The sequence below is a fragment of the Myotis daubentonii genome, chromosome X (genome assembly GCF_963259705.1).
Source record: "Myotis daubentonii chromosome X, mMyoDau2.1, whole genome shotgun sequence".
NCBI lineage: Eukaryota > Metazoa > Chordata > Mammalia > Chiroptera > Vespertilionidae > Myotis > Myotis daubentonii.
Window position 1 is genome coordinate 15210873 of NC_081861.1, and position 19095 is coordinate 15229967.

Sequence of the window (19095 nt, forward strand, 5' to 3'; positions counted from 1 at the left end):
ATACATGTCAGCTCAGGACATACTTCCCAAAACCAAAGTCACACCAGGATGGGAAAAGCTTGATGCTTTCTCTGATTAGCTCATGTAAGCAAGGCAATGTAGCTGAAATATTGAAGGCCTGGGTGCTCATCTCAAACCCATCACTTCCTGGCCATGTCACTTAACTTCTACTGTAGGAGTCCCAGATTAATATAAAAGAAAATTCTTACACTACTAATAAAATCATCATTATTAATATAAGCCAAGTAGTAAGCATTAGACAGGTGCTTATGATGAGCTGGGCACTTTTTTTCAGTACTTTTCCTATACTATATCATTGAACCTTTCTTGTACTCCTGTGAGGAAGATAATATTAAGTTGAATCACACCAAATTATCAATATTTTACCATCTCTGAGCTAAAAATGTCAATTTCATATATGGCAATTTAATATGGCCCATTTTACAGATAAGGAAACTGAGGCATATAAAAGCTAAGTAGCTTGGACCCCAAAATCATCTATAATAATAAAAGTGTAATATGCTAATTAGACCAGACATCCTTCCGGACAAAGCCAGGGCTGTGAGGGAAGCCCAGGTCCCGGGTGCCAGAGGGAAGCCAGTGCTAGCAGCTGGGGAAAGGAAGGCCTACTCTTGCACAAATTTTGTGCATTGGGCCTCTAGTAAGTTATAAAGGTAGTAACAAGCAATCTCTACTCCATAAGGTTGTTTAAGTATTAGATAAGATGATGCATGCAAAGCACCTAGCACAGTGCCTAGCAAGAGTAATTGCTCAATAAATAATAGGTACTTTTATGAACAAATCTTTACTGAGGACAGAGCCAGCTACATAATTTGTGAGAGCCAGTACAAAATTAAAATATGAAGCCCGTGTTCAAAAGTCAGGAAAAGGATGCTATTGAAGTTACAAAAATTAACAATAATTTTTTTTTCCTTTCTTCCTAGATGTATCTTGGTGATTTTTATTTCCTATTTAATGTCACATACACTTGAGCACAGAGATATTTGCTAAGTAAGTGTAGACACTAAAAGCTACCCATGAGCCCCATGATGCCCACCAATCACCAGATTACTCCTGCTGCCAGATGCCAGATGGCCACAGTGCAGCAGGCTGCGGGCTTTAGTGCAGGGAAGTCAAGACGGGCATTTCTCTCTCCCACCAGACCACCATCTCAACCTATAGCAAACAGGAGACCTTCATTTTAGGACACACTGGATATTTGGCTTATGGTAGATACAAGGCTCACCTCTGCCTAGTTGCTGAATGTATGGTGATGCTGCCAGACTGGAGCAGGGACAGCTGCTGAAATGTCTCACCCTGACACATTGGAGTGCATGCATGCCTAACTCTGACCCTCCTCATGCCTGCATCCTGGCCCCTGCCAAGGACAGAGGCTCACTTTGGTCTTTGCCAGTTAATGAGGAGGGAAAAGCCAGTTGGTGCCCAGGAGTACCAGGTTAGTAGAACAGGTAGCTGAGAATCCATCCCAGGTAGGTGAGTGGGGTGGGAGATGAGCTGAGTCTCCTAGCCTTACTTTCCCACCAGACTTTTCTTATCCTATCTAATAAAAGAGAAACATGGTAATTGGCGTACGACCACTACCCTTCCCATTGGATAATCAGGGCGATATGCAAATTAACTGGTAGCCAAGATGGTGGCCGGCAGCCAGGCAGCTTGAAACTAACATGAGGCTGGCTTGCTTCAGTGACGGAGGACTCCAATGTTCCCCGCCTGCCGCTGCAGGCCTCTGAGCTGCAACTCTAAGCAACTATGTAACAAATATAGAAGCTAAACAAAACCCCAGAAACCTGCTTTAGTTGCTGGGCTTCAGCCAGCAGGATCGCAACATTGTAAGCAAAGGCCAGAAACCTACTTTCAGCAGTGGAGGCCTAAGAGCTGGAGCCAAGCCTCAAAGCTAAAGCTGGCCAAGAAAAAAGAAAAAGAAAAAAAGGAGCAGTTGGGAGCTTCAGTCACTCCCAGCCTGAAAACAGCCCTCAGCCCCTCACCCAGATTGGCCAGGCACCCCAGTGGGGACCCCCACCATGAAGGGTGTGTGACCAGCTGCAAACAGCCATCATCCCCTCCCCCAGGCTGGCCAGGCACCCCAGTGGGGACCCCCACCCTGATCCAGGACACCCTTCAGGGCAAACCAGCCGGCACCCACCCGTGCACCAGGCCTCTACCCTATATAGTAAAAGGGTAATATGCCTCCCAGCACCAGGATTAGCGGAGCCACGAGGCCTCCTGGCACCAGGATCAGCGTGACAGGGGGCAGCACCCAAACCCCCTGATCGCCCTGTGGCTCTGTGTGTGAAAGGGTGTGGCGCCCCAACCTCCTGATCGGCCTTGCTCTGTGTGTGACAGGGTGTGGGGCCCCAACCCCCCGCCCCCCTTGGGCCCTGCTCTGTGTGTGACGGGGTAGAGCCATAACCTCCGCATCGGCCCTGCCCTGAGTGTGAGAGTGGCAGCGCCCCAACCCCCTGATCGGCCCTGTTCTGTGCGTGACAGGGGGTGGCACCACAACCTCCCCATTCTCCCTGCCTTGAGTGTGACAGGGGGCGGTGCCCCAACCCCCCAATCGGCCCTACCCTGAGCATGACTGAGGGTGTTATCACAACCTCCTGATTGCCCTGCTCTGTGCACGACAGGGGGTGGCGCCCCAACTCCCCAATCGGCCCTGCTCTGAGCCTGCCCAGGGGCTGCACCTAGGGATTGGGCCTGCCCTCTGCCACCTGGGAGCAGGCCTAAGCCAGCAGGTCGTTATCTCCTGAGGGATCCCAGACTGTGAGAGGGCACAGGCCGGGCTGAGGGACCCTCCCCCCCTCCCCACCAAGTGCACAAATTTTTGTGCACCGGGCCACTAGTAAAATATAAAGTCAAAGATAAAATTATTTAGAATTTCAACACAGTGCCCACAGAGCATTCAACCAAGCCCAGAGACCTCCTGAACCTATAGCCCCAGGCAGCTACCCTGGCCACATGCTTATGAAACTTGGCCTGACTGAGCATCTCCTTGTACCAGGCTGTGTGCCAGTTGCCAAAGTGACCACAGAGAGGACTCTGAGCCTGCCTGGAACAGAGGCAGCATTGCCTTGTGCTATAGTGAGCATAGTGTATGTCTCAGGACCCTGGAATGAATCTGTCATGAAAGGGATTCTAAGAGGCAGCTCCATGAGAGCAGAGAAAAGGGCATTCATTTACCTCCCTGGTCTTCCCCAGGTCATCAGCCTGTATTATATGCCCAATTTCCTCCCCTGCTACCCCCACCTGGCTACTCTAGGCTTCTTACATTTTCTCAGACTCTTCTCTTCAGACACATACCAAAAAAAATCTGTATTGTGGTTTGATGTAAAGTCTTCTTTCTTACATCACTCCTATGACAAATAATAAAATTCTAGACCTTAGATTTCTAAACTGGAGAAAAGTGTGCCTGCCATTCCTCTCCCTGGCAATGGCTCCCGGGTCCCTCAGCAGGCCTCATCTTGGTTCCCTATTTGAAAGATGGGTGAAACAGATGCTCAAAAAGAGACACTGTGGAGTCTAGCTACTTAATATAGTTGAACCACTTTGAAAACATAATGTGCTATATTAATTCTACATTCCATTATTACTAATAAAGGCTCAATCTTTGGACATTGGAATATCCAGAAAGAGACATTTGATTCATGATAAGTCAAGAGTGATTTAAAATGTTAATCCTAGTTCTAAGCATAGCCAGAGTTGTATGTACATCATATAATGCAATAATTGCTATAGTAACCATTCATTTATATTAATTAGAAGAGTAATAGAGTTCCATAATACGTATTCCAGACTAATGCCAAAAGCATAAGTAAAATCTCCCTATTAAAAGGTTTGCTTGATGCACTTGGCTTATAGGAAAACTTGCTTTTTTTTCTTCAAAGGTATATTTAGCCAAATTAAGCAATTTTCTTTTATTCTTCCTCTCCTTCCTGCCTTGCACTGCCTCTGGGATTCCAAGGCAATTAGCCATTTTGTGGAGGAAAAGGAAGCCTTTATGTGCAGCAATCCTGAGATTATTTTCTCTCTGAGTATTAGAGACATTTCATGAGTAAATAATAAGAAAAGATACTCCCGAAGCCCTGGCTATTGGAACAAATCTTCTAAACATGAAGTGTTAAAGTTTTATGTGAAATCATCAAGTTATTTTAAGTCTAGCATTGGAAAAATGTTAGAGTGGGCTTATTCTCTGATCCAATTCATTTGGTTCTCAAATTTGTCAGGAGAAAAAAAGAGAAACCCTAACAACAATACATCATCACCTAGAGAGGTCTCTCAAGAAGATCTTTGGAGTACTGAGATGAGCAGAGCCCTTGTGCTACAATAACAAATGACTCTTGAATCTGTCGAGTGGTGGAACATAACAAACGTCTGTTTCTTGCTTTTGCTATGCATCTAACGTGAGTCAGCAGAGGGACCCTGTTCACTGCGGTTCTTCAGAGATTCAGACCAATGGAGGTTCTACCTCAGTGTATGATCTTATTATTACTTCAGTAAGAACAGACAGATCAGTAAAGTATACCCAGAAGTGACAATTGTTTAACTTGCACTCATATTTAATGGGCAAATCAAGTCATGTGATCAAACCTAACTTTAAAGAAGGATCACAAAGTGTAATCTTACCATGTGTCTTAGAAGAAATATTAGGTGAGCATCACTAAAGACTCCCACAGGAAGATATATGCAATCTGGTACCCTAAACTAATGTTGAGGAATGAGACAAGTTTCCAATATTTTCCTTTACCATGTTCAACATTTCTATCCCCAAGACACTATGACAAACTGCCAGCATTCTGAAAAAGATAAATATTATTTTGTTAATTTACCTTTCTTTGATTTTTGAAGAGACATATTTTTATTATTACAAAATCTGTTATTATTGCAGAAATGTATAAATATACATAAAATAGTAAAGAAAAATCACCAGTAATCACATCTCCCAGAGATAAACTTTGTAAACATTTGGAAGTTTGTCTTGATTTCATTGTCTTGTCTTTTTTTTTTCTTTTACCAACTCTAAATATATTATTGTTATCTTGACTGGCATTTGACAGTCCCTACTTTGTGGCTTCCCTCTTTAATTGCACCTTTTAAGATTTTTTTTTTCCTTCTCTGGCCTTTCCATAGGCCTCTCTCACTCAGAAAATGTTGATTCCTTTCTGTTTTTTCTTGATGGAGCTGAAGGGGCTTCTCATGGTGAAATATTTATAAAGAAGCAAAACTTCATCTGGCTAATATTTATCATCATTTATGGAATAATTCCACTGAGATTTTATATCAATGGCCTCCTACTCTTTCCTATGACTTTCCAAAGGCCCCTTTTAGGAAGAAAATGTGGAAGGGAGGAATTTTGCTCTGCATCATGTTCAAGTCCTGTGAGCTACCTAACAAATAAATTAAAGGGGAAGATTTGAGGGTGGGTGGTGAGACCTAAGATCTATGAGAGTCTCATTTGGAACAAGGAGTTCCTTGAGTTAAGTATTTATCCCCTAGGTATCATTCCCTAAACAATGTTTCTGTCACAAATAATGGGCTGTTTATACTCCTATCTAGCACCATCTCTCCCCAGGCATCCTTGTGCTCTACCTTAGCAGTATTTGCTATCTATGTTCTAAATATATGAGTTTATTTTGTGTGCTGTCTGTCTTCTTCACTGGAACATAAACTCCATAATGGCAGTGACTTTTTCTTTTCATTTTCAATGATGCTTTCTCAACACCAAGACAATTCACAGCACAAAAACAGCACTCAATAGTTGCTGAATGAGTGATATTAATAGTTCAACAAAAGCCTTTGCCAAGTATATCTAGGAAACCAAGAGTTAACCATAGTTGAACAGTTTTCATTTTCCAGAGATTTTTAAGAGTATTTAATATGTTAACATGCAGGTGAAAGATGATGTTGGCTTGGATTAGGCTCAAGGCAGTGGAAGTGGAGAGAAGGAAACAGCTTATGGATATGTATTTAATGTAGAGTTGAAGGACTTCTAGAAGGATTAGATATAAATGATTATGGCAAGGAGAAAATCAAGGAGTGCGTGTGTGTGTGTGTGTGTGTGTGTGTGTGTGTGTGTGTGTGTAATTTGAGCACCTAGGTTGATTGGTGGCCCATTAACCAAAGCTCTAAAGGAGCTGGTAATTGGTTGGATGAGAGGAGAGAGGATCGCTGAAAAGCAAGGCAGAAGCCAAATCATCAACGCCTTGTCAAGACATGCTATGGCTTCTGGACTCTATCCTGGGGTGATGTGGAGTCTTTTAAGTATTGAAAGTGGGCATGATTAGAAATATTTCTCTGGCTCTTGTGTAGACAGAGTATATTGGAGGGGTCAAGAACAAAGGCAAAGAGGAAAGATAAGAGGTTGTTGCTATAGTGCAAGGATGGAGAGTTCTGAAAGAGTTTGCCAAGCAGGTGCCAGCCAGTCTACCTGAACCAGGTGTATATCTGATACCTTCAATGCTCACATCACTCCTTGTTCTTCACATTCCATCCTGTGGAGGACCATGGGAATAATGGACTCTTCACACATTTGTGTTGGTTAAGTGAATGTGGAAACACATGCACACACATAGACCCTGTGCTTAGCAACCAGTCCTGCTACTGAGCCTCAGATGCACTGCTATGGACATGCCCGTCATTGGATTAATTTCCACTCAGCCATTGGCTATGGTAGGACAACAGGTCCACATAGCTGGACTCACCACTTCATCTTAATTCAAATTTCCATTGCTGCCTCTTTAGTCATAGTGTAACTTCATTTTGTTATAGTCCTGCAAATCACAGCCTATAAACTATGTAAATACCATTCCAATGGAAGAAATTATGTAGCTATGAAACAGTAGATGACTTGAGTTTGAGCTACAGAAAAGTGTGGGTACTGAATTATGAGGTTCAACATTTGAGGGAAATGATAGTTCAGTTGTAGTAATGGCCAGGTAGTAGAGGTGAGAATGGCTAGATGTACACATGTCTAGAACTGCAGACTGTCAAAGTGGGTGAGCACTTAGGGAACATCTACTCCAACCCCCTTCATGTGCCAACAGAGAAACTGAAGTACAGAGAGAGGCGATGAGTTTCCCAGGACAATGCATAGTTGGACTGCATGACTGAGTAATAGGAAGGGTCAGCATAAGTATTAGAAAATGGGGAAATCTTCCTGGATCATTTGGACATCTGTTTCTAGACCTATATATGCTCCTAAGTCCCTGGCCTCAGTTTTCCTATATGAACAATGAGGGGCTTGGGCTGGGATTGAAATACAGTACGTGATCCTTTGCTCCTCATCTAGGTTTATCTGAAAAACATGCAGCTACCTCCATCCCTCCCAACCCCAGGTTATTACACCTGTCCATGATGTGCATGGCTGAGGTCTTAAGGAAAAGTTTCAGACCAACTCCTTCATATTCCTGTGCTCCACAATGAGCATCTGAGAAAACCAGCTAGACCCTGGTCACTGGAATTCAATAAGGTGAAAAAAACCTACCTGCTCCAAAAGTTTGCAACTGAGCAAAAATAATATTTTATCCAAACAGCAAATCTGCTAGGCTGCAAGTTTAATAAGCTATTAAACTGCACCATCTGAAACCTGCAATCAAAGCAAAAACACTGTAAAATAAATCAAGAGAGATAAGAAAAGATTTCACATTGTTAAAATTTTATGCTATTTCTGACTTCCTGAAATGTTACCATTAACCTGGGAGTTAATAAGAGTTTTCATTTACCCGTTGTTCAGAGCTATAATAAGCACTTTAACAGGGTAAATAAAAAGATCTAAAGAAGCAATAACCTAGAATGTCACAAGTGGCAATCATCTACCTTGTGAGGCTCATGTGGTACAAAGCATCACACAGCTGGAAACAAATGATTCCTTGGAACACCATAAATAACCTCCAAGCTCACTCCTAATTAATGTGAAGCCCCACTTTCTCATGGGCATTGAATATATGAACCAATTAAGCAAATACTATTTCTTTAAAATGGCTGTTACTTTCTCTCTCTCTCTCTCTCTCTCTCTCTCTCTCTCTCTCTCTCTCTCTCTCTCCTTTTCCCTCCTCCCTCTCTCTAACTTGCATTTTCACTCACTAAATAATTTCAGCCAAAGAACTGGCCCCCAATGTACCTGAATTGCAATAATGAGACATCCCTGCTTTAAGCAAATTTTGCACCTGTAACCTGCAGAAATATAGCCACAGCATTTGAAAAATTACCTCCATGCTGCACAGTGCCATGAAAATTTATCTTTGAGATGATTTTATTGCATGGTTACCCTAGGCAATTAAATCAATAAATCTTAACTGTCAGAGAAGGTTGGCCCCATGCCAGAAATAAATGAAATGCGCGAAATCAGTAAATAAAAGATTCCTGACAACTCATTCCAGAAATTATTTAGCAGCTGGGGTTGTAGGGTGGGGGGTTTGTGTTTCACTCCCCAGCCTTTATTGACATCCTTTCTGAGAAATGATTATGCTAACAAACATAGTGGCTCTACCACAAAGAAGTCAGAGTTTACCTAGCCATAAATTATAGTCCCTGAAAAGCAGAAAGGAAATATAATCACATGGGCAGAGGTGGTACACCAGGACCAGCTTGGGTTGGGTACAGTTCTAAGGAGCAGCTCCCTGCTGCCTTGGGGAAGGAGACTGGGCCTTCCTCTTCCCTTTAGCTTCAACATCCTCATCTCACTGGCCTTTGCCCTGATAAAAGTTACCCTCTCTTCAGGGACCCAGTTTGCTTGGCCTGTCTTGTCATGCTGCACCATCTGTGGTCTGCTATGAATCTAAGGAATTTTACTCTTATGGATAAGGTCTGTTTGCCAATACCAATACCAAATGTGAGTATTGCAAGAAGGGTGGGGATAGGATTGCTGTGTTAATAATAATAGGACTTATTATTGAGCATTTTTCCTATGTTGTACCCTTAAGATGGGTTCAATACTGGGTAGCATTTTTATTATGTCCATTTTAGAGATGAAAAAAATTGAGACTTGGAAAGGTTAAAAAATGTATTTGAGATGACTTGGCTGGTAAATAGTACAGTGGTGATTCAAGCCAAGACCAGCCTCCTCATGGCTCCACCCTGCAACAACTCTGATGTCTTTAGTACATGTTTCTTTGACATAGGAAATTGAGAACTGAAGTGAGTCTTTGGGCATGCTCACTCTGGCTTTAGCTCCCTTGCTATTTTCCTCCCCTGGTGATTGGTGTACCCAGTGAGAGTTCTTTGGGGGTGTCCTCTCAGAGATGATGAAAGCTAAATAGCACTCGTGCATGGGATATCATGCTGCTGGGTATGTTTGAGGATATGTTATAGCATACCACAGAATCTTTGTACCTGCTGCTTCCAGGCCTGAACTGCTCTTCTCTCTGTGCCTCTTAAAGCTGAAATCTCTACTTTAAGATTTCAGCTGAATTCTCACGTCCTCAGTGAAGCCTTCCTTGAATTGTCACACACCTCCATTATAGGCTCTTACAGCACCAGACAATTTTTCTTCACAGAATTCACCTTAATTTCAATTTCACATTTATTTCGTGTCATTATCTGCTGAATGGATCTCTGTCACATTGGCCCATAAGTGCCATGAGGTCAGAGGAGCTTTGAGTTCTGTTTCCCCATGAGGTCTGAGATCCTCATACTGTGCACATAATGACTATTTAATTAATGAATGGATGAAGATACGCATATTTATTTGCTGGGGTTGCCATAACAAAGTACCACAGACTGGATGGCTTAAACAATAGAAATGCATTGTCTCATAGCTCTGGACACTAGAAGTCTGAGATCAAGGTGTCAGCTAGGTTGGTTCCTTCTGAGGGCTGTGAGGAAAGAATCTGTCCTAAGCCACTTTCCTTCACTTTCAGATAGCTGCTTTCATGTTCACTTTGCATTCTCCCTACATGCAAGTCTGCTTCTAAATTTCCCTTTTTATAAGGACACCAGTCATATTGGATTAGAGCCCACCTTAATGACACCATTAACTTGATTATTTCTGTAAAGACTCTGTTTCCAAATAAGGTCACATTCTGAGGCACTGAGGGTTAGGACTCCAACATGAATTTGGAGGTGGCACAATTCTACCCATATCTAGAGGTCACTGACCCAGGGGTAAAAATTCCTCAGAAACTTCAATGTGAAGCATTTAGAATTTTTTTTCAGGTCAGAGCTAAGGAAAATAACAGTTTTATGTCCAGATTTCTCCTGAAAATCTGAACATTTAAATCTAGTCATCTTGTGCCTGATAGGCCTTCAGCCTATTACCAATGGCTTCATGGGTCTCTTGCAGCTAGTAGAGGGGCTAGAGTAACCCAAAGTATGAGGCCAGACATTAAGCCTCAGACTTGAGTATCTCAGTCGAGGCCTGCTTTCCTTTTTCTCCCCACCTACTCAATCCTCTCGTTGTTGATCCATTAGCTTCCACATTGGGATATGGAGGCAAAGGCTTGGCTAGACTTTGGGGAGTGCTCCTGAGGAGAATGAACTCAGGAGGCTAAATAGGGCTAAAAATAGGGTGAGGGCTTTCTGAAAGGATAAAGACTAATCTTGTGGAACAGATAGCCCATTTGACCAACATGGGGTGAAAGATGTTGCAAGGAAACAGCTTAGGAGGGTATACACCACCCAAAGACAAAAGTTTACAGTGACATGAGAGGAGACTCAATTAAATAAGGCTTGACCAGAAAGGGAAGTTGCCCTTGACAAGTCACTGGGACAAGAAGACAAAATCATCTTGGGGTAGCTGTAGCTATAGTGAAAATGAAAGAGCCCTTGGGCTGAACCCTGTCCATCAGGACACTAAGGCTCCTTGGGGATGTGGGAAATACTGGGATCCAGCTCACCATATCATTCTACAGTCCCTGGAAGATAAGGAAATATGTGCCTCCTGCTTTCTGATTGGTTCTCCTCTTTGAGCTTCAGCTAATGAAAATCTCTTTATATAATTCTTGCTGGCATATTCCCAGGGCAGATAATTCCCCATCAACACACGAGCACCAAGGTGATTATTTTCACATTAATGGTTTGGAGCAGAATACTAGCATTGTTATTGAACTGGGAGCTAGTAGATGCCAAAGGCACAGTGTCTAATAAGTAAGTGCAAACTTTGCAATGACAGTCACAAGATTTCAAAATAATAATTTGCATTTCAATAGCATCTTTCATCTTACTAATGAGCTTAACACAATTAATTCATTAATTTCCTATGCTCTCCTAAGCAACACAGAAGTGAGAATTGCTTGAATAAGTTTCTGCTTGGAGAAACCAAGGCAGGGAGGAAAGGACTATGCTGGTGTCAGGGCCACAGTTCAAGAAGCTCAAGGTCCACTGCTCTAGGGATCATGGGGAGGGTGGGAAGTCTGCTAGGCAGGAGGTAAATTATTCTGGTGCTTAAGAGGCATGTGATGGGCAGAATTCTAAGATGGACCCCAAGATTCCCACCTCTAGTGTACATGCCTTGTGCAAGCTCCCTTGAGTGTGAGCAGGACCATGAATAGAATGAATGTCACTTGTGCCATTAGGGTGCATTATATAGAATAGGTACCAGGATTTCACAGAAGCAATTAAGGCTGCTAATCAGTTTAAATTGAGTTAATCAAAATGGATATTATCATGGGTAGGCCTGACCTAATCAGGTGAGTCCTTTACAAATGGATCTAGAGGATAGAATCCCTCTTCTGTTGGTCTTGATGAAGCAAGGTAATATGAGTTCTACAGTTGCAAGAAAATGAATTCTGCCAACAACCGGAGGTTTATAGGAAGTTTAGTTTGGAAATGTATAAAGTTGTCCACATGATGATCATGACAACTTCAACTGGGGCAGTGGCCAGGGTTATGAGGTGAAAGGTCCAGACTTGAGAGACATTCTCTGACATAAAATCATAGCGCACTTCAACTAGAAACAGCCTCACAGGGTATCCAGCTCAAGGCAATATGCTGAAAGGTTGCTGAGTCTTAAATAAGCAAGGAACATCTTCATAGAGCATAAATTTAAAAGTTTTAGAGTGAAAAGAATAATTTTATATTAAAAATATAGAAGCTTTGCAGTATCATGGAACATAATGCAAACTACATGAAAGTTTTAGGATGAAACAGGGGCTTCAAAGAAATTCTCTTCTTTCAAAAGGTTCTTTGGGTAATGCCCGAGACTTTGGGGAAAGATGTGTAGGAAAGGAGGGTACATGTTAAGTCTCTTCCATTCTTAGGGAGAAGAACAGGCCTAGGTTCCACATTAGGCTCTGTCAGGTATTGTATGCTATGTTCTGATCCTTATTTCCACTGGGAATCAAGAAAAGCTGCTGTCATTCTCATTGTACTCATAGGACACTGAAGTTCAGAAAATAGTCAGTCACCAGGAAGTTTGTGAAGAGCTCAAATGCAAACCTAGGTCTCCACTTTGCCTCAACTAAGGTAGAGATTTTCAACTGGTGTGCCACAGGAATTTTTAAAACATTCAATACCTGATTATTTAATTGAGGAATTAACCTCTTTTCCCTTAGATTGTCAAATAAAAACTTGACAAACAGCCAACACAACCATACCCATCCAGTGTGAATGAATAAAAATTATACCTATTTTTAAATCATCAAAAAGTATACTACTAGTACATTTTTTGTGTGCTGTTGAATTTTAATAATTAGTTTACGTGTGCCATGAGATGAAAAAAAGGTTGAAAATTGTTGCTCTACGGCATGTCTTATCTCATACACGGGTACAACTGAAACTTCCAAGTTGGGTTAATTATTTTGTGTATTCCAGAGGGATTTTAAGAATATTTAGGGTTCTAAGGAACATACTATGGGATCTGCATATGAGCTTCCAAGTTAAAATGTCTTCTGGTTTTGAATGAATTTTGATGTCCTGTCAGAGGCAGGCGATGGCTCAGGAATTCAGGCATATATAAGGATCTAGTCCAGCAATGCCAGACATTGGGCTGGGGTGAGAGTAGGTATGGGACGAGTTATGGGGTACAGGCCCAGCTGGAGGAGCTTTGGTTTAAAAATAACTCTTAAGCCTGACTGCAGATTAGAATCACCTGGAGAGCTTTAGAAACTACTCACCTCGGAGGTTGGAGCTGGGAGTGTGGGTGAATAGTCCAAAAAACAATTAGATCAGAATTTCTGGCAGTGTACCCCCAAAATTGGTAAAACATTAATCTCAGCTAAGTTTGAGGTGCTCTGTGCCAAAGGGTAGGAGATGAGCTGGACCCTAAATCTAGAGCCAGGGCACAGGCCACCTACCCAACTGCTAAAGTATGGGGGTTGGAAGGCAGCCATTAGTGTAGGAGCTGGGCCTGAGTGACAATGGGCTTTGATTATGATGTGTTTGGTGGTCATTGCAAGACTTGTTCAGTGAGTAGAGGCCAAGACTTGGCTAGTTTATGGATTGTCTGGGTTGCTTGGGGGGGCGGGGAGGGCTGCCAGGAGGAAATCCTGCCACCACTCCCTGTCAGTTGACCTTTTAGTGCTCTTGGGTGTAGTGAGTTTGAGGGATTTTGAGGCTGACTGAAGAAAAATATATGAGTATGAGGTGGCAGTCAGCAGCACGATGGAGAGCCACTGGGCCAGGCAGCTCTGAAGGACAACAATGGCTTAGGATCCTTATAGCTCAATGGTTTACCTTATACACACCTAGCAGATATTGGGCAACGTTTTTTAGAGTATGCAAAGCAGGCAGACTCTAAATGGGTAAAAATCTACTTATTTGTTCTATTGAAAACAAATGGACGTGTAAAATTTTGAGGCTTTTTCCAGTGGGCGTTTGAGCTAACCAGTCCTGGACTACTGTGAAGAAGTAAACAGTACAGGGACCAATGCACAGAGGCCGTCATTTATATAACACTAGGATATCTCATTTAAACTTTCCCTTCAGATTAGTCTGGAGTGTTTTTTGTTTGTTTGTTTGTTTGTTTCACAAATGCTTCAGCCCAACTATGGCTTGTGGAGAATCTTTCCAAATGAATCTTTGTGAGGTAAGAGTTCTGCCTGCTTCCTGTGTTAGGCTGTGTCCTCAAAATCAGAAAATCTGGCAGAATTTCGGATCTCCACCACATTCTCTGCCCAGGTCCACCCCTGCTGAAGATATTTCCAGAGAAGGGTAGCCTTCCCTTTGTATTTTCCCTCACATCTTTAGGCTGCTGCAGGGCCTGTCTTATTTGGGAAATGACAATAAGTTCAAGCAAATTGTGGTTTGAGCTAACTGGGAAATTTCTGGAGAGTTAAAAAAGCCTGAAGAATACACTGGGCTTGGATTCCTGTGGGATGCTTTCTCTAGAGCAGTAGAAACATCATTATCGCCTGTTCCCTCTTTACTCTTAAAATATTTCTCCAACCACCCCCAAGAAAGTGAATAGGATGGAGAGCAATGGGGAGCACTTTTAAAAATAAGTATGGAAGGGTGATTCTTCCTCCTGGTTTCACATTAGAATTAATAAAGATGCTTAAAAGCTAGAGACCCAGACAGAGACAAAGACCTATGGAATCAGAATCTCTGGGAGTGAGGCCAGGTATTTGCATTTTTAAAGCTACTTTGGTGTTTCCCCAGGATGGAGAGTCATAGGGCTAGAAAGACAGGGCTTATAGGTCATTTCCTGGCTCCTACTCACCTCCTGAGCTCACATACTAGGTCCTGTGACTGTCAGACCCAATAGAACTCTAGCTCACAATGCGATCAGCACATAACTCATTACGGTTCCAGAAGTCCCTGAAAATGTATGTCAATTTCAAATGATTATACCTGAAAGTTAGGGGCAAAATTCCCCTTAGCAAATATAAGGTTTTATGATGTTGTTTCCTTTTCTAAAAAGAGACAGAAGAAGAGAAAATAAAGAAGGAAAAGGAGGGAGGAATAAGGACAATATAGCATACTCAAAACCCAAAATGTGTCTCACGTGTTCTCCATATAAAGCTTGAGTCTCAGTGCACTACCAGGCTTCCGTGTGGTACACTCTGCCACTGCCTTCCCATTTGTGGTATATCTTCTGCAAGCAATGCAACCTTGCAGTTGCCCTCATAGGATGAAAACTGTTGGTCTTGATAATGGCAATGTGTCAGGGGAAATTATTGGGGCAACACACTCTCAGAGTTGCCAAGGCGGATGTCAGATGAGAAATACAGGTCTTTATAACATCTTGCTCACCTCTGGGAAACAGGGAGAAGGCTGGTATTATCAACTCCATTTTGTATAGAAAGGAATTAGGGCACAGAAAGGTTAAGTGTTTCCTTTAAGTCAGGCAGCAAAAGCCTGTTCTAAAATCCTGCCTCAAAATCCAGGGCATTCACTCCTCTGGTATGCTGTATTTTCCTTCTTAACTGGTATCCACATGTCAGAGACAAGCAGTTAAGCCATATTGGGCCTGCCTTCCTAGTGAACTGATTTAAAGCTCTGCCAATCCAAAGCATGACCATCATCCCAGCCAGAGTGTCTGGCAGGGCTGAGGAGATGGTGCATTCTCTTCTACTTGTTGCTTCCAAGCACAAGGGGCCCCACCTTAACAAAACTTTCCTGAATTGCTGACTCCACTTGGGCCCTGCTCTCTGTCTTCATGGAAAGCAGTGCTTCTGGAAGGGTAGACCAATGTCTTTTCTTTAGAGTCTTCTGGAAGTACAAAGATGACATTATCACTTTCTGAGGGTTTAGGTTCCTTCTTTACTTTTGTTTCTGAAATGAAATGATGCTACAGCCAAAATAGCATTATGTATAGTAGTGAGAGGCAGTAGAGGGAAGTGGTTAAGATCAAGGTCCTTTGGGCCACACTGTCAAAACCCTGGCTTTGTGAACTTAGGCAAGCTGTTTAACCTCTATGTGCCCTGTTTTATCATCTATAGAGCAGGGATATAATAGTACCTATATAGTAGGACCATACACATATAAATACATAAATTAATAGATGCAGAAGTGTTAGAACAGTGCCTGGCACATAATTAGAGCCACATAAGCTAATTAATTAGCATAATCCCATCACTCTAATTTTAAAAATGTCATTCTGCATATTTTCTCTCAGTTCCTATCTGCTTGCATAAATACTTATACCAAGGCATCATCATAATTTATAGCACCTGGTTTTTGAGAGCAGTAGAAAACAACTTGGTTGCTTGAAAACAAATTTATAATCCATTTAACTTGATTTACTCAGATCAAATATTTCTTCATTATCTCATAAGAAAACTGTTCCTATTTACAGATATAGTAGGCTTACAGTTTTGGAAAGGATTTGAAATTCTTAGTGATAGTGTTACAACCATCAGTTTCAACCACTTTTAGCTACATTTGTGTTCACATTTGGACTAGGATCATGCAGTGTCAAAATATTTGGTGAAGCTGAATGTAGTTCATTTGTTGACAGAAAATTCAGCCAAGCTGATTGTTAATATTGTGTTCTGTACTGTTCTTATCTTTGCAAATTCTCACTTCACATGGCCAGAGACTATATTCTATATCTATACTAATAATAGAAGAATATGCAAATTGTTCGGGACTCCATCACAGTAACACCCGAACAGCAGGCTGCCAAATGACTAAACAGCAGGCTGTGTGGGGCGACCAGGCCAGCAGGGGGGGCAGTTGGGGGCAACCAGGCTGCCGGGGGGGGGCAGTTAGGGGTGATCAGGCAGGCAGGCAGGTGAGCAGTTAGGAGCCAGCAGTCCCAGATTGTGAGAGGGATGTCCTACTGCCAGTTTAGGCCCAATCCCAAGGGGTCCCAGATTGGAGAGGGTGCAGACTGGGCTGAGGGGACCCCCCATGCACAATTTTTGTGCACCGGGCCTCTAGTAAATAAATATTCTAGATACCTGAAACCTCCTCTTTTGTCTAGTATTTTGAAGGAAATTGTTCAAAAATATATGGCATGCTCTTTTGCCTTGTAAAAAAGATATACTTAAGAAAAGTTAAGCTTTTCCTGATGGCTTTAAATCACTAGTGTAACCCAAAAATATTGCTTAGGCTGCCCTCCTAGGCCAGTGGTGGTATCCTTCTGCAGTAAATGGCCACAGTTGGCTGTGCTTCTCTTTTTGGTCTAGTTTTATTATTTACTTTCCACTCTGCAACTACTACAGCTGTTAATTTATACTTTGTACATTTTTTGTGTTGTGTAATAGGAATCCAGATAACTAAACATTTTATGATTTTCTCTTAAATGGTCTTTAAATGATGGTTCAAAGGCCTCTATTATAAAATGAACTGGCTTTGTGAGAGTTAATCTTTATGGCTCTCAATTTTAAAGCTGTTGAACTAAGTGAGAGCATTGACTGTATTATAATACCACAGGGGTGGTAACAAAGTAGTTATGGACAGAAAGTCTATAAGCAGAATAATCTACATGTCTAAAATGAGATTTACATAAAAATTTTATTTTGAATTTTTTAAATAATTCAATGCATTGGAAGTATAGTTAAAGCCTCTATGAGAGAAACCAATGCATGGGCTCAGCCAATATCATTTTTAGAGAGACATCATATTGGAAAACAATAAAACTACATTAAAATGTTTATACAGAGTTACTGTACTGACAACAAAGCACCAGCAAAATGCTTATGTGCCACACATTTGAAATTCAAAGCAACACAGGCAGATATAGGTTTATACATATAAAGCACATGAAACCAGTTTTTAGGAACCAGATACCATTTCATTCATTGATTGATATTAGAACAGTTACATTGGTCTATACAGAACATCTGAACTTACTAAATTTCTGACGAGATGAGCATGCTTGTGACGGTGAATCTGCAATAGGTATGAATATTGGAAAGCTGCACCCCTCAAAAAGTTGTTCAAAAGACCAATTGGATTATAATAAAACAAAGGGGGCAGCTTACGAATAATCACATTTTAAAGGCCGCCTGGGTTGCCACCAGTGTGGAAAAGGGTCTTCCACTTGGGGCAGGGTCTCAGAAAATTTTCTTTTCAGGAAGCAGGCCAGGCTATTTCTAATTGTTCTGCTTGTCTACAGATGTGGAGGGAGCCAAGACCTTGAAATTGACTCCAGGGGTTTGAGTCGCAGTTAGAGGCAAGCTCACTCCAATCCTGAGGGCTCAACTCAGCTTATTTGTTGCAGTTGAGGTGGCCTTCACCTTCCATCCCATGTGTCTTGATCTAAAAATTTCCTTGGAAACTCAGTTAGATTTGAACAGACGCTCTTCCCTCACAAAGGCCAGTGGAATCCATGTGGTCGAACCATAATATTATGATAAAAGCTTCCAAGAGGAAAGGAGTTTTCATTTCAAACACTGCATTTATATAGTAATGTAGTCATGGCCTCCTGGGACTGTAAAATAATGCTCTTCAGGAAGGGAAAGCCAAAATCTCATGAAGGACAGCAAGCCAGACATGTTGCACATGTGCACACACACATACACACACAGATGATGTGTTTTATTTGTGTAGTTATGGCTTGCCACAACAGTTCAGCAACATGGTATGGAGAGTACCCCTGCACACAAAGCATATGATGACATTTAAATTCCCATTTGTATCCAGGTTACCCTATAAGTATTTTCCATGACACTTAAATATACAAAGTTTCTGCTTAAAATATGCATGAAAATGTATTATTTTTTCAAGAACAAAAGATATTTATAGAGTCACATCTTCACTTATAACATGTTGGGATTATCTTTCTGGTTCTTATATACAAGGTAATGAGAATGTTAGGAAATACTTCAAATGAGCACACAAGACAAGAATGTGCCTCTCAGGTACCAAGCACACACACACACACATACACACTGTAGACCAGGCAGAAGAAAGCTCTGGCAAGTCTCAGGGGTATTTTTCAAGTCTAAGTTAAATGACATTGAAAAAACAGGTGGAGTCATTGTTAAACTGCATTAGGTATCAGAGGGCATTATAAATATTTCCCTCAGCAAAAACTACATCTGTCCTTAGCATTTGTCAGTGTGGAGTGGAGAAAGGCCCAATGAACATGGGGTGTTCCTTTTTGAAAAGCCATCAATGTTTACTTAGATTCAGCTATCATTTCTGGCCTGTAGACTGGTGTAATGCAGGTTAACCAAAGACTCCAGATCTCAATATTTTGATGAGAGAGAGAGAGAAAGAGAGAGAGAGAGAGAGAGAGAGAGAGAGAGAGAG